Source organism: Lampetra fluviatilis, chromosome 58 (assembly GCF_964198595.1).
Source record: "Lampetra fluviatilis chromosome 58, kcLamFluv1.1, whole genome shotgun sequence".
Classification (NCBI taxonomy): Eukaryota; Metazoa; Chordata; class Hyperoartia; order Petromyzontiformes; family Petromyzontidae; genus Lampetra; species Lampetra fluviatilis.
The window spans coordinates 1,705,439-1,719,959 of record NC_136332.1 but is presented as its reverse complement, the minus strand read 5'-3'; the positions used below and the strand labels follow the sequence as shown (position 1 = coordinate 1,719,959).

Below are 14,521 nucleotides of genomic sequence, written 5' to 3'. Positions count from 1 at the left end.
AGATTGTTTTTAATTAAAAGTCGAAAATAACCTAAAGACAAGTATGTAAGATGAAAAAAAAACTTCTCGCATCATAACGTAAATGTCAAGCAAAAGAGGTGCAGTTTTTCTTCTTTATTTAAACTGATACTTCTGTGCATGTCTTTGCTCTCCAGCAGAGGCCCTGCCAATGCCAAAATTCACGAACAAAGAAAAGGGGGCGCTTGGAATTGAACCAAGGGCCGCATGAGCTGCAGTCACATGCTATTCCTCTGAGCTACTTCCACACAGAATACAATAAATTTTGCCTCAATCTTGAATCCATTTTTTAGCTCATTTTCCCAGCAAACAAATGATCGACTTCACCGGTCCACAACCACAATGAACAAGTCTTTTATAGGAGAAAATTGGACCTCAGTTAAATTATTTTATCTGATTTTCAGAATGGCATTCATTACATCAACATTTGGGGAAGTGAAATGTATTTTGATACAAGTTGCAGAGTATTGTGTATGTAAGTTAGATGCTTTAGAAAAGTCTTCACGTGACCTAAACTGCGTAAATATTTTTCTTTTTATCTCAAAGAAACTGAAGACTTTCATGGGTGTTTTCTTTCAAAAATACTTCTCTAGTAATGAAGGGAAAGCAAAGTAGAAATATTCGATGTATTCTTAAAGGTGGAGCGATTTCACTTTCGTCAAATTGATATCCTCGTGCATGTCTTTGCACTATATAAATGGTTCTGCCAAAGATACATTTCACAAAAAAGACAAAAGGGGCGGTTGGATTTGAACTAAGGACCTCGATGATCTGCAGTCAAACACTCTACCTGAAAGCGACACCCCTATGGTATATACCAAATTCTGACGCGCACTTGAATTTCACACTTTGAGCACATTTTCCCAAAATTAAACTTTCGACTTCAACATTACACAACCACAATGAAAAAGGCTTTTGCATGAATATAATTCGGGCTCATTCCCATTATCTAATATAATTTTCAGAATGGGATTCAAAACATCATATTTGGGGAAAGTGAGATTCTTTTGTAAGATACGTTAAACAGTTTTGTGTGTTAAGTGTGATGGTTTGGACAAGTCTCTGCGTGACATAAATAAGCGTGAAGATTGTTTTTAATTAAAAGTCGAAAAGAAACTAAAGACAATTATGGAAGATAAAAAATAAACTTTTCGCATGATAACGTAAATGTCAAGCAAAAGAGGTGCAATTTCTCTTCTTTATTTAAACTGATACTTCTATGCATGTTTTTGCACTCCAGCAGAGGTCTTGCCAATGAAAAAATTCACGAACAAGAAAAGGGGGCGCTTGGATTTGAACCAAGGACCTCTTGATCTGCAGTCAAATGCTCTACCTCTGAGCTACACCCCCATGCACCACTAGAAATTTTGATGTAATCTTGAATCAATTTTTTAGCTCATTTTCCCAGCAAACAAATTATCAACTTCACCAGTCCACAACCACCATGAACAAGTCTTTTAGAGTACATAATAACACTTGAATCTCACACTTTGAGTACATTTTCCCAAAATTAAACTTTCGACGTCGACATTACACAACCAAAATGAAAAAGGCTTTTGCGTGAATATAATTCGGCCTCATTCCCATTATCTAATATGGTTTTCAGAATGGGATTCAAAACATCATATTGGGGAAATTGAGATTCTTTTGTAAGATAAGTTAAACAGTTTTGTGTGTTAAGTGTGATGGTTTGGACAAGTCTCAGCGTGACAAAAATAAGCGTGAAGATTGTTTTTAATAAAAAGTCGAAAAGAAACTAAAGACAGTTATGGAAGATAAAAAATACACTTTTCGCATGATAACGTAAATGTCAAGCAAAAGAGGTGCAATTTCTCTTCTTTATTTAAACTGATACTTCTATGCATGTTTTGCACTCCAGCAGAGGTCTTGCCAATGAAAAAATTCACGAACAAGAAAAGGGGGCGCTTGGATTTGAACCAAGGACCTCTTGATCTGCAGTCAAATGCTCTACCTCTGAGCTACACCCCCATGCAACACTACCAATTTTGATGTAATCTTGAATCAATTTTTTAGCTCATTTTCCCAGCAAACAAATTATCAACTTCACCAGTCCACAACCACCATGAACAAGTCTTTTAGAGTACATAATTACACTTGAATCTCACACTTTGAGTACATTTTCCCAAAATTAAACTTTCAACTTCGACATTACACAACCAAAATGAAAAAGGCGTTTGCGTGAATATAATTCGGCCTCATTCCCATTTTCTAATATGATTTTCAGAATGTGATTCAAAACATCATATTTGGGGAAATTGAGCTTCTTTTGTAAGATACGTTAAACAGTTTTGTGTGTTAAGTGTGATGGTTTGGACAAGTCTCTGCGTGACATAAATAAGCGTTAAGATTGTTTTTAATAAAAGTCGAAAAGAAACTAAAGACAATTATGGAAGATAAAAAATAAACTTTTCGCATGATAACGTAAATGTCAAGCAAAAGAGGTGCAATTTCTCTTCTTTATTTAAACTGATACTTCTATGCATGTTTTTGCACTCCAGCAGAGGTCTTGCCAATGAAAAAATTCACGAACAAGAAAAGGGGGCATTTGGATTTGAACCAAGGACCTCTTGATCTGCAGTCAAATGCTCTACCTCTGAGCTACACCCCCATGCAATACTACACATGTTGATGTAATCTTGAATATTTTTTTTAGCTCATTTTCCCAGCAAACAAATGATCGACTTCACTGGTCTACAACCACCATGAACACGTCTTTTAGAGGATATAATAACACTTGAATCTCACATTTGAGCACATTTTCCCAAAATTAAACTTTCGACTTCGACCTTACACAACCAAAATGAAAAAGGCATTTGCGTGAATATAATTCGGCCTCATTCCTATTATCTAATATGATTTTCAGAATGGGATTCAAAACATCATATTTGGGGAAAGTGAGATTCTTTTGTAAGATAAGTTAAACAGTTTTGTGTGTTAAGTGTGATGGTTTGGACAAGTCTCTGCGTGACATAAATAAGCGTGAAGATTGTTTTTATTAAAAGTCGAAAAGAAACTAAAGACAATTATGGAAGATAAAAAATGACCTTTTCGCATGATAACGTAAATGTCAAGCAAAAGAGGTGCAGTTTCTCTTCTTTATTTAAACTGATACTTCTATGCATGTGTAATAACAGCCATAGAGGGTTCACGTGGGGATTGGCTTGCCGGTCCTGCTTGTAGCCAATAAGGGTTGAGATAGGGACCATGGCCCATGCGTCATCACGACAGGTCATCAGGAGTGATTGGCCTAGCCATTCGGGGCCCCAGCCAATGGGGAGCCGGATGAGGGGCGTGGTCCCGGGATTGACAGGGAACCATCGAGAATGGTCAAAGCTGTCCATGTACGATTGGCTGGGGGAACCACGTGACGAAGGTATTAAGAGCGAGTGGAGGGGAACGATCGGGAGCAGACTGAAACTGACAAGAGCAGGGTCACGCGCGGACGGGGGCTGGGATTGCCACTTGCGCGGTGGGGACTTGGTGCGTGGTCTGTCCTCTCTCCGTTGTCTGCCAGCAACGGAGAGTGAGTGAGCAAAGTGTATTGTGGAGTGAAAATAAAAGGACCGATTCCGAAGCCGTCTCTGGAAGGATTATTACACTGGTGTCAGAAGTAATTCTGCGACTGTTTGGACGATCGTCAAGATGTCTAAACACCTAAAAAAAAAGAACCTGCCCGTGCCTCTGTCGGAGGAAGATGAGCTGTTGGGAGCTACAGCCCTGGTGCCGCCGACTGATGACGCTCGCCTCGACGCCTCTCAGCGTCGACCGCGGGAAGATGCGACCACGGCAGGACCGAGAGACGAATGGCGGCTGATGGCGGAGCAGATTGAGTCGTCGCGCGCAATTCTGCTAAGCCTGGTGACCGCGGTGGCGTCCTCACCAGCCGTGGGTTGCCAGATCGCCGATCAGCTGGACGCCGCGGGAAGGGGTCCTGCTATGGAAGCGGGACCCGCCATTGCTCCTGCCACGTGCGAGGACGCCGTCGTCTTGGGTGGGGCGGCTGCGCCGGAGTCGTCGGCCGCCATTTTGGGCGCGCCTGCTACCACGCGGCCGCCAGACGCCATTTTGTCTGCACCGAGCGGAGAGCGGGAACGGTGGCCGGACACGCCCGCGGCACGCGCCTGCCACCGCGGACATCGCCTTCCACAAATAAAATAATTTATCGCTGGGGGCGATTGGAGTGCTTTTACATGGCGCTTCGAGTCGGCTTTCAGATCTGTCAACTGGACGGAGGAAGAAGCGCTGGGAGCGCTACCTACGCTGCTCGATGATGTGTCTCTGGGAGTCTTCCGCTCCATTCCGGCGTCCAAGAAGAAGACACTGCAGGATGCGTTCACAGAGATGGCGGAATTTTACGACCCGCCGACATCGGCCACTAGAAAATGTATGTCGCGTCGCCGGGCACCGGAGGAATCGCCGTTGGCCTATCGGGGGGCGTTGATGGCGATGGCCATGGCCGCCTACTCCGACGCAACGGCCGAGCATTTGGATCCACTCATCCTTTCCCGCATGCTGGAGTTGTCTCAGGAGCTCAACATCTCTCTACCAGTGTGCGGCCACGAACCGCTTTCATCGCGGTGGGTGGCGCGCTGCCTGGACGCTAAGTTTAATCTCAAGCGGTGGGACCAGATGGCGGCGTGGACGGGGAAACCCGAGATCGACGGGCCGCCTCTGGGGTGGTCTCCGCGACTGGTTGTCCACTGCTCCGACGACTCGGGCGACGACGACATGCTGGCTGCTGCTGTCCCGCGTAGAATTCCGGGCCGGCGGCTGCGCGACCAGCGGGACGACTACACGACCCGGCCGCGTGCGAGGGCCGGGTCGTCCGACCACCGGCCGACGTCGGCCGCGTGTTTTAAGTGCGGCAGACGGGGCCACTTCGCCCGTGACTGCCGCTGCCGACCTCTGCTGTCGCCTCCTCCGCCAAGGGGACATCCATCTCCTCTACCTGCCGCGGAACTGCAACAACCTCGGGCGAGTCGGCACAAATCGGACACCCGGCAGGTCGTGTCACATCACTCATCCACTCGCACTCATTCTTACACTCCTAAGGCCAATTTTACTTCTCCTGCTCCATTGACACGCTCTGCTACACAGTGGAAGAAATTGGCTCGCAGGATTGTGGCTGCGGCGTCGGGCTCGTGGACGGTACATGGTACCATCGACGGCGTTGACGTCCGTATCTTGGTGGACACTGGCGCATCGGTTACCATCATTTCGGATGTAATTTTTCATTTGTTGTCCATTCCTGCGTCGAGAATACGCAAGGTTAATGATGCGTGTGTTGCCGCCAATGGGGGGAGCATGGGTATCTGCGGACAGGTGGATGTGAGCATCGCTATCGGAAATATTACCGCCGCAGGACCTGTGTTAATTTCTCGCTCGCTAGCTGTTCCATGCTTGTTGGGGACGGATTTCCTGCGCCGGATGCCATTGCGAATACGGGTCGACCAGGACTGTTTGGAAATGCCGGGGGGTCGTAGGATGGCGTTTCTGCCTTCCCTGCTGGCCAAGGCGCCTACAGGTAACGCAGTTACTGCTGTAGTTGCGGCTACGGTGGAAGTTCCATCGGGAGCGCAAATGCTCATTCCGCTACGTTACCGAAAACCGCTTCAAATGGGAAGGGGTGCGAAAGGCGTGCTATTATCCCCATCAAATTCCGTATCGAAATCTTTTTCTTTGGCGGCGGCACAAACGATTGTGCGCCCAGGTCAGGCACCTTTCATACAGGTCTTGAATGGGGGACCTGATCGCGTTGTTGTTCCGGAGGGATCGGTGCTGGCTCACGCCACTACCGATTTCGCCTCTTGTGAAAAACCGCCGCGCGCTCGGATGCCTGCTGATGGGTCTCCGCATGATCGTTCACAAGAACGCTGGATCGCGGATTTATGCGGAGATAATTCTTCCTTGTCAAATGAACATAGGAATGCCTTGCGTTCGCTGTTGCTGCAGTACGCTGATGTGTTCAGCAGGAATGATTTGGACCTCGGACGCACATCGCTTTTGTCGCACCATATTGAAACCGGTGCATCGCCACCTGTCTGTATGCACCCTCACCGCATGAGCCCGGCGGAAAGGGAACACGTGCGTGGGGCGGTAGATGAATTGCTGGCAGCGGATATTATCTCGCCATCCAATAGTCCTTGGGGCGCGCCCGTCGTTTTGGTTAAGAAAAAAGATGGTGGTACGAGGTTTTGCGTTGATTTCCGCCGGTTGAACAAAATCTCGGTAGCGGACGCGTACCCCTTACCGAGGATGGATGACTCATTGGATGCTTTATCGGGTGCTAAATTCTTTTCCACCCTTGACCTGTCCTCGGGCTTCTGGCAGCTTCCCCTCGATGACGAGTCAAAACCCAAAACGGCATTCCGCACGCCGCAGGGCCTCTTTGAATTTAATCGGTTGCCGATGGGCCTGAACGCGGCTCCGGCCACGTTTCAGCGGCTCATGGAATTGGTGTTGGCGGGACTGCAGTGGGAAACGTGCCTCATATATCTAGACGATATAATTGTCTTTAGCCGCACGTTCGAGGAACATCTCCAACGCCTTGAAACAGTTTTTCAAAGAATGCGTGCGGCTGACCTTAAGTTTAAACCGAGGAAATGCCACCTCCTGCAACACTCCGTCCGTTACCTGGGTCATATTGTCAGTTCGGACGGCGTATCCACTGACCCTCTGAAAACGAAGTGTGTACGTGAGTGGCCCACACCCACTTCAGTGGGTGATGTTCGGCGGTTTATTGGATTCGCTTCTTATTATCGCCGCTTCGTTAAGAACTTTGCGACGTTGGCAAAACCATTACACATTCTGACTGGCAAAAATCAAAGGTTTAAATGGGGGGCGGAGGAAGAAAGTTTCTTTATGGCACTTCGGGACCACCTCGCCACGGCGCCTACGTTAGATTACCCAGATTTTTCACAGCCATTCATCCTTGATACGGATGCTAGTGATATCGGCATTGGGGCCGTTTTGTCGCAACGTAAGGATGGGGTTGAGAGGGTGGTGGCGTATGGCAGCAGGGTTATGTCCCCTGCGGAAACGCGATATTGCGTGACAAGGCGGGAACTTTTGGCAATTGTCCATTTTGTTTGATTGTACCGACCGTACCTGTATGGACGGAAATTCCTGGTCCGCACTGATCATGCGGCTTTGCAATATTCCCTCAAATTGGATCAGCCGTCAGGCCAATTGGCCCGGTGGTTGGAATCGTTACAGGAATTTTCCTTCGATATAACGTACTGAAAGGGAGCCCGTCATGCGAACGCTGATGCGCTCTCAAGGCTGCCGCCCGTTCCTCCGTGCACTTGCCTGACGGGCACGCACCGCTGCGCCGCACCGCCCACGTCGCCCTGCCCGGTTATGGGGGCGATAGCGAATGAGGACGACGCAGGGGCGAAAGCGAAAGAGGAAGACCAGCAGGTGTCGGTGGACACCGATGACACCTTACGGCTGCCGCACGCGGTCTGGTTGCGCGAGCAGGAGGCCGATGCCTCGCTGTCTCCACTACGTAAATTGGTTGGGAAACAGAAATCGCAATTGGCGGGCTGGAAGTGGCAGATGTTCCGGGTAAGTCGGGATTACTAATGTGTACCGACGGGGTGTCTGACCGACCACGCTTGGTGGTGCCTACTTCGCTTCGCTACGACCTGCTCCGTGCTCTGCACGCTGATAAGTTGATGCACCTTGGCGTCCAAAAGACTGTGGTCGCGATGCAAAAGGATTTTTTCTGGGCCGGTATGGCGGCGGACATCAATGATTTTGTCCACTCGTGCCATGACTGTGCGAAAAGGAAGCCGCCTCGGAACCACTATGTACCACCGTTGCGTTCCATTGAAGTGTCCCGTATTAACGAATTAGTGGCTCTCGACATTCTGGGGCCGTTTCCCCCATCGGCTAGGGGCAATAAATACCTTCTGGTCGGGGTGGAATATTTTTCTCGATGGCCGATGGCCTGGCCTCTGCCCGACCAAACGGCAGCGTCCATCTCCGACGCTTTCTTGAACGGGTATGTCATGGACAAGGGGGCACCTGAAAGGCTGCTCAAAGATCAAGGCCGGAATTTCTCCTCTAAATTGCTTAGGGAAGTTTGTGACGCGCTAGGTACAAAGAAAGTTCGCACCTCCCCATACCATCCACAAACAGATGGTATGGTGGAACGATTCAACCGTACCCTTTCCGCTATGCTTTGTCACACGGTCAGTGAAAAGCAAACCGATTGGGACTTGCACATACCAGACGTCTTGGCGGCATACCGCATGGTTCCGCACACGTCCACGGGATACTCACCGTTTTTTTTGATGTATGGCCGTGAAAATGTTCCACCCATCGATGTGCAACTGGGTACGCCGAGTAAACAACCGTCCCGCTCCCTGCCTGACCACGTGCGTGACTCGCTTGAACGAGTAACGGAAGCGCGAGAGGCTGCCCGGTGTGCGACGGCCCGTGCTCAGGCAAGGAACGAACGGTACGCGCGTCGATCGCATACTCGCATGCCTTGGTCAGTGGGAGACCTGGCGTGGCTCCACTGCCCCCAGGTACCGGCGGGCACATCCCCTAAACTGCACAGGCCATGGCGGGGGCCTGTGACGCTCGTAGACGTTCGGAACTCGCAAAGTATCCGCGTTCAATACGGCAAACGTTGGTGGTATGTTCATTCCTCGCGACTTAAACCCTATGTTGACGCGCGTGTCGGTCCTTCATCCCCAATAGCTGACCTGCCGGGTTCTGCTGGGCCGACTACGCCGCTTGACACGCCCGTTGATCCCAGGGGGGATTGTGTTGTGCCTCCTGCAGATGAACAGGTTCTGAGGGCTGAGGAAGCCCCCGCTGCCCCCCCTCCAATGGGGCCCGCCCTGGACGTGACCAAGCACCAACAACCGACTTCTTCTTCGAGCCTGCCACCTCCTGTCCATCCGGAAGCAAAGCGACCTTGCGCTGGGAGCGGAGAGGGTCCCGCGTCGCGTATGCAGTCGAAATCTCTTCCGTTTCGTTAACGTTTGATCGTTTCGCTGATTCCCTGTCGTTACCGCGCTACAGGGGCGCCCTAATGTATGTTGTCTTTTTTTTATTATTATGGGTGACTGTTTTAAATGTTGTTAGGCGCGGGAACGCCGGTTCACCCTCAAATTGTTAAACGCACCTTGGTGCCCTAATAAGATGTTGCGGAATTGGTTCTTCACCCTTTTCCCAGCCGAGACAGCTAAATTTTTTTCACCGGGGGGGGGGTGATGTAATAACACCCATAGAGGGTTCACGTGGGGATTGGCTTGCCGGTCCTGCTTGTAGCCAATAAGGGTTGAGATAGGGACCATGGCCCATGCGTCATCACGACAGGTCATCAGGAGTGATTGGCCTAGCCATTCGGGGCCCCAGCCAATGGGGAGCCGGATGAAGGGCGTGGTCCCGGGATTGACAGGGAACCATCGAGAATGGTCGAAGCTGTCCATGAACGATTGGCTGGGGGAACCACGTGACGAAGGTATTAAGAGCGAGTGGAGGAGAACGATCGAGAGCAGACTGAAACTAACAAGAGCAGGGTCACGCGCGGACGGGGGCTGGGGTTGCCAGGTGCGCGGTGGGGACTTAGTGCGTGGTCTGTCCTCTCTCCGTTGTCTGCCAGCAACGGAGAGTGAGTGAGCAAAGTGTATTGTGGAGTGGAAATAAAAGGACCGATTCCGAAGCCGTCTCCTGAAGGATTATTACACTTCTATGCATGTTTTTGCCCTCCAGCAGAGGTCTTGCCAATGAAAAAATTCACGAACAAGAAAAAGGGGCGCTTGCATTTGAACCAAGGACCTCTTGATCTGCAGTCAAATGCTCTACCTCTGAGCTGAAAAAGTTAAGTGTGATGGTTTGGACAAGTCTCTGCGTGACATAAATAAGCGTGAAGATTGTTTTTATTAAAAGTCGAAAAGAAACTAAAGACAATTATGGAAGATAAAAAATAAACTTTTCGCATGATAACGTAAATGTCAAGCAAAAGAGGTGCAATTCTCTTCTTTATTTAAACTGATACTTCTATGCATGTTTTTGCCCTCCAGCAGAGGTCTTGCCAATGAAAAAATGCACGAACAAGAAAAGGGGGCACTTGGATTTGAACCAAGGACCTCTTGATCTGCAGTCAAATGTTCTACCTCTGAGCTACACCCCCATGCAACACTACAAATTTTGATGTAATCTTGAATCAATTTTTTTAGCTCATTTTCCCAGCAAACAACTTATCAACTTCACCAGTCCACAACCACCATGAACAAGTCTTTTAGAGTACATAATTACACTTGAATCTCACACTTTGAGCACATTTTCTCAAAATTAAACTTTCGACTTCGACATTACACAACCAAAATGAAAAAGACTTTGTGTGAATATAATTCGGCCTCATTCCTATTATCTAATATGATTTTCAGAATGGGATTAAAAACATCATATTTGGGGAAAGTGAGATTCTTTTGTAAGATAAGTTAAACAGTTTTGAGTGTTAAGTGTGATGGTTTGGACAAGTCTCCGCTTGACATAAAAAAGCGTGAAGATTGTTTTTAATTAAAAGTCGAAAAGAAACTAAAGACAATGTTGGAAGATAAAAAATAAACTTTTCGCATGATAACGTAAATGTCAAGCAAAAGAGGTGCAATTCTCTTCTTTATTTAAACTGATACTTCTATGCATGTTTTTGCCCTCCAGCAGAGGTCTTGCCAATGAAAAAGTTCACGAACAAGAAAAGGGGGCGCTTGGATTTGAACCAAGGACCTTTTGATCTGCAGTCAAATGCTCTACCTCTGAGCTACACCCCCATGTAATACAACAAATTTTGATGTAATCTTGAATCAATTTTTTAGCTCATTTTCCAAGCAAACAAATGATCGACTTCACCGGTCCACAACCACCATGAACAAGTCTTTTAGAGTACATAATTACACTTGAATCTCACACTTTGAGCACATTTTCCCAAAATTAAACTTTCGAATTCAACATTACACAACCGAAATTAAAAATGCTTTTGCGTGAATATAATTCGGCCTCATTCCCATTATCTAATATGATTTTCAGAATGGGATTCAAAACATCATATTTGGGGAAAGTGAGATTTTTTTGTAAGATAAGTTAAACATGATAATTGGTTCTTTACCCTTCTATCTGGCAACAAAACTGACACCTTTTTACAAGGAGTCATGTTTGCATAGACCGCAATACCTGCAGTCATAATACAAACAAAAGAACATAACTCTGATAATGTGCACTGTCCTTAAAGTTGATTGATCCACACCCGAGACAGCTTTCCTTAGAGCCTAGTCTCATATGGGTTGGACCAGATGACGCCAAAAGGAGGCACAACTCAAAGACAATGCACCATCAGAGTATGAGAGCTCGGTGCAAGCATCTACACTATGGGAACCTCATTTGCCAGTAAAAATATGATAATTGGTTCTTTACCCTTCTATCTTGCAACAAAACTGACACCTTTTTACAAGGAGTCATGTTTGCATAGACCGCAATACCTGCAGTCATAATACAAACAAAAGAACATAACTCTGATAATGTGCACTGTCCTTAAAGTTGATTGATCCACACCCGAGACAGCTTTCCTTAGAGCATAGTCTCATATGGGTTGGACCAGATGACGCCAAAAGGCGCACAACTCAAAGACAATGCACCATCAGAGTATGAGAGCTCGGGGCAAGCATCTACACTATGGGAACCTCATTTGCCAGTAAAAATATGATAATTGGTTCTTTACCCTTCTATCTGGCAACAAAACTGACACCTTTTTACAAGGAGTCATGTGAGGTTCCCATAGTGTAGATGCTTGCCCCGAGCTCTCATACTCTGATGGTGCATTGTCTGTGAGTTGTGCGCCTTTTGGCGTCATCTGGTCCAACCCATATGAGACTAGGCTCTAAGGAAAGCTGTCTCGGGTGTGGATCAATCAACTTTAAGGACAGTGCACATTATCAGAGTTATGTTCTTTTGTTTGTATTATGACTGCAGGTATTGCGGTCTATGCAAACATGACTCCTTGTAAAAAGGTGTTAGTTTTGTTGCCAGATAGAAGGGTAAAGAACCAATTATCATATTTTTACTGGCAAATGAGGTTCCCATAGTGTAAATGCTTGCACCGTGAAGATTGTTTTTAATTAAAAGTCGAAAAGAAACGAAAGACAATTATGGAAGAAAAAAAAATAACTTTTCGCAAGATAACGTAAATGTCAAGCAAAAGAGGTGCAATTTCTCTTCTTTATTTAAACTGATACTTCTATGCATGTTTTTGCACTTAAGCAGAGGCCTTGCCAATGAAAAAATTCACGAACAAGAAAAGGGGGCGCTTGGATTTGAACCAAGGACCTCTTGATCTGCAGTCAAATGCTCTACCTCTGAGCTACACCCCCATGCTATACAACAAATTTTGATGTAATCCTGAATCAATTTTTTAGCTCATTTTCCCAGCAAACAAATTATCAACTTCACCAGTCCACAACCACCATGAACAAGTCTTTTAGAGTACATAATTACACTTGAATTTCACACTTTGAGCACATTTTCCCAAAATAAAATTTCGACTTCGACATTACACAACCAAAATGAAAAAGGCTTTTGCGTGAATATAATTCGGCCTCATTCCCATTATCTAATATGATTTTCAGAATGGGATTCAAAACATCATATTTGGGGAAAGTGAGATTCTTTTGTAAGATACGTTAAACAGTTTTGTGTGTTAAGTGTGATGGTTTGGACAAGTCTCTGCCTGACGTAAATAAGCGTGAAGATTGTTTTTAATTAAAAGTCGAAAAAAAACTAAAGACAATTATGGAAGATAAAAAAATAAACTTTTCGCATGATAACGTAAATGTGAAGCAAAAGAGGTGCAATTTCTCTTCTTTATTTAAACTGATACTTCTATGCATGTTTTTGCACTCCAGCAGAGGTCTTGCCAATGAAAAAATTCACGAACAAGAAAAGGGGGCGCTTGGATTTGAACCAAGGACCTCTTGATCTGCAGTCAAATGCTCTACCTCTGAGCTACACCCCCATGCAATACAACAAATTTTGATGTAATCTTGAATCAATTTTTTAGCTCATTTTCCCAGCAAACAAATTATCAACTTCACCAGTCCACAACCACCATGAACAAGTCTTTTAGAGTACATAATTACACTTGAATTTCACACTTTGAGCACATTTTCCCAAAATAAAATTTCGACTTCGACATTACACAACCAAAATGAAAAAGGCTTTTGCGTGAATATAATTCGGCCTCATTCCCATTATCTAATATGATTTTCAGAATGGGATTCAAAACATCATATTTGGGGAAAGTGAGATTCTTTTGTAAGATACGTTAAACAGTTTTGTGTGTTAAGTGTGATGGTTTGGACAAGTCTCTGCGTGACGTAAATAAGCGTGAAGATTGTTTTTAATTAAAAGTCGAAAAGAAACTAAAGACAATTATGGAAGATAAAAAATAAACTTTTCGCATGATAACGTAAATGTGAAGCAAAAGAGGTGCAATTTCTCTTCTTTATTTAAACTGATACTTCTATGCATGTTTTTGCACTCCAGTAGAGGTCTTGCCAATGAAAAAATTCACGAACAAGAAAAGGGGGCGCTTGGATTTGAACCAAGGACCTCTTGATCTGCAGTCAAATGCTCTACCTCTGAGCTACACCCCCATGCAATACAACAATTTTTGATGTAATCTTGAATCAATTTTTTAGCTCATTTTCCCAGCAAACAAATTATCAACTTCACCAGTCCACAACCACCATGAACAAGTCTTTTAGAGTACATAATTACACTTGAATTTCACACTTTGAGCACATTTTCCCAAAATAAAATTTCGACTTCGACATTACACAACCAAAATGAAAAAGGCTTTTGCGTGAATATAATTCGGCCTCATTCCCATTATCTAATATGATTTTCAGAATGGGATTCAAAACATCATATTTGGGGAAAGTGAGATTCTTTTGTAAGATACGTTAAACAGTTTTGTGTGTTAAGTGTGATGGTTTGGACAAGTCTCTGCGTGACATAAATAAGCGTGAAGATTGTTTTTAATTAAAAGTCGAAAAGAAACTAAAGACAATTATGTAAGATAAAAAATAAACTTTTCGCATGATAACGTAAATGTGAAGCAAAAGAGGTGCAATTTCTCTTCTTTATTTAAACTGATACTTCTATGCATGTTTTTGCACTCCAGCAGAGGTCTTGCCAATGAAAAAATTCACGAACAAGAAAAGGGGGCGCTTGGATTTGAACCAAGGACCTCTTGATCTGCACTCAAATGCTCTACCTCTGAGCTACACCCCCATGCAATACAACAAATTTTGATGTAATCTTGAATCAATTTTTTAGCTCATTTTCCCAGCAAACAAATTATCAACTTCACCAGTCCACAACCACCATGAACAAGTCTTTTAGAGTACATAATTACACTTGAATTTCACACTTTGAGCACATTTTCCCAAAATAAAATTTCGACTTCGAC

General features: G+C 45.3%; 9 non-coding genes across 9 annotated transcripts; all 9 read right to left on the bottom strand.

The window, feature by feature from the left end:
• Positions 1-1,296: 1,296 nt before the first annotated feature.
• TRNAC-GCA (transfer RNA cysteine (anticodon GCA)) lies at positions 1,297-1,368 on the bottom strand. The gene has a single exon. It is a non-coding gene; the product is annotated as a tRNA-Cys (tRNA).
• Positions 1,369-1,935: 567 nt separating this feature from the next.
• Positions 1,936-2,007, bottom strand: TRNAC-GCA (transfer RNA cysteine (anticodon GCA)). Its single transcript has one exon. It is a non-coding gene; the product is annotated as a tRNA-Cys (tRNA).
• Positions 2,008-2,575: 568 nt separating this feature from the next.
• TRNAC-GCA (transfer RNA cysteine (anticodon GCA)) lies at positions 2,576-2,647 on the bottom strand. Its single transcript has one exon. It is a non-coding gene; the product is annotated as a tRNA-Cys (tRNA).
• Positions 2,648-10,117: 7,470 nt separating this feature from the next.
• On the bottom strand, positions 10,118-10,189 carry TRNAC-GCA (transfer RNA cysteine (anticodon GCA)). Its single transcript has one exon. It is a non-coding gene; the product is annotated as a tRNA-Cys (tRNA).
• A 568-nt stretch (positions 10,190-10,757) lies between these two features.
• TRNAC-GCA (transfer RNA cysteine (anticodon GCA)) lies at positions 10,758-10,829 on the bottom strand. Its single transcript has one exon. It is a non-coding gene; the product is annotated as a tRNA-Cys (tRNA).
• Positions 10,830-12,350: 1,521 nt separating this feature from the next.
• TRNAC-GCA (transfer RNA cysteine (anticodon GCA)) lies at positions 12,351-12,422 on the bottom strand. Its single transcript has one exon. It is a non-coding gene; the product is annotated as a tRNA-Cys (tRNA).
• A 569-nt stretch (positions 12,423-12,991) lies between these two features.
• Positions 12,992-13,063, bottom strand: TRNAC-GCA (transfer RNA cysteine (anticodon GCA)). The gene has a single exon. It is a non-coding gene; the product is annotated as a tRNA-Cys (tRNA).
• A 568-nt stretch (positions 13,064-13,631) lies between these two features.
• Positions 13,632-13,703, bottom strand: TRNAC-GCA (transfer RNA cysteine (anticodon GCA)). Its single transcript has one exon. It is a non-coding gene; the product is annotated as a tRNA-Cys (tRNA).
• A 568-nt stretch (positions 13,704-14,271) lies between these two features.
• Positions 14,272-14,343, bottom strand: TRNAC-GCA (transfer RNA cysteine (anticodon GCA)). Its single transcript has one exon. It is a non-coding gene; the product is annotated as a tRNA-Cys (tRNA).
• Positions 14,344-14,521: the final 178 nt, after the last annotated feature.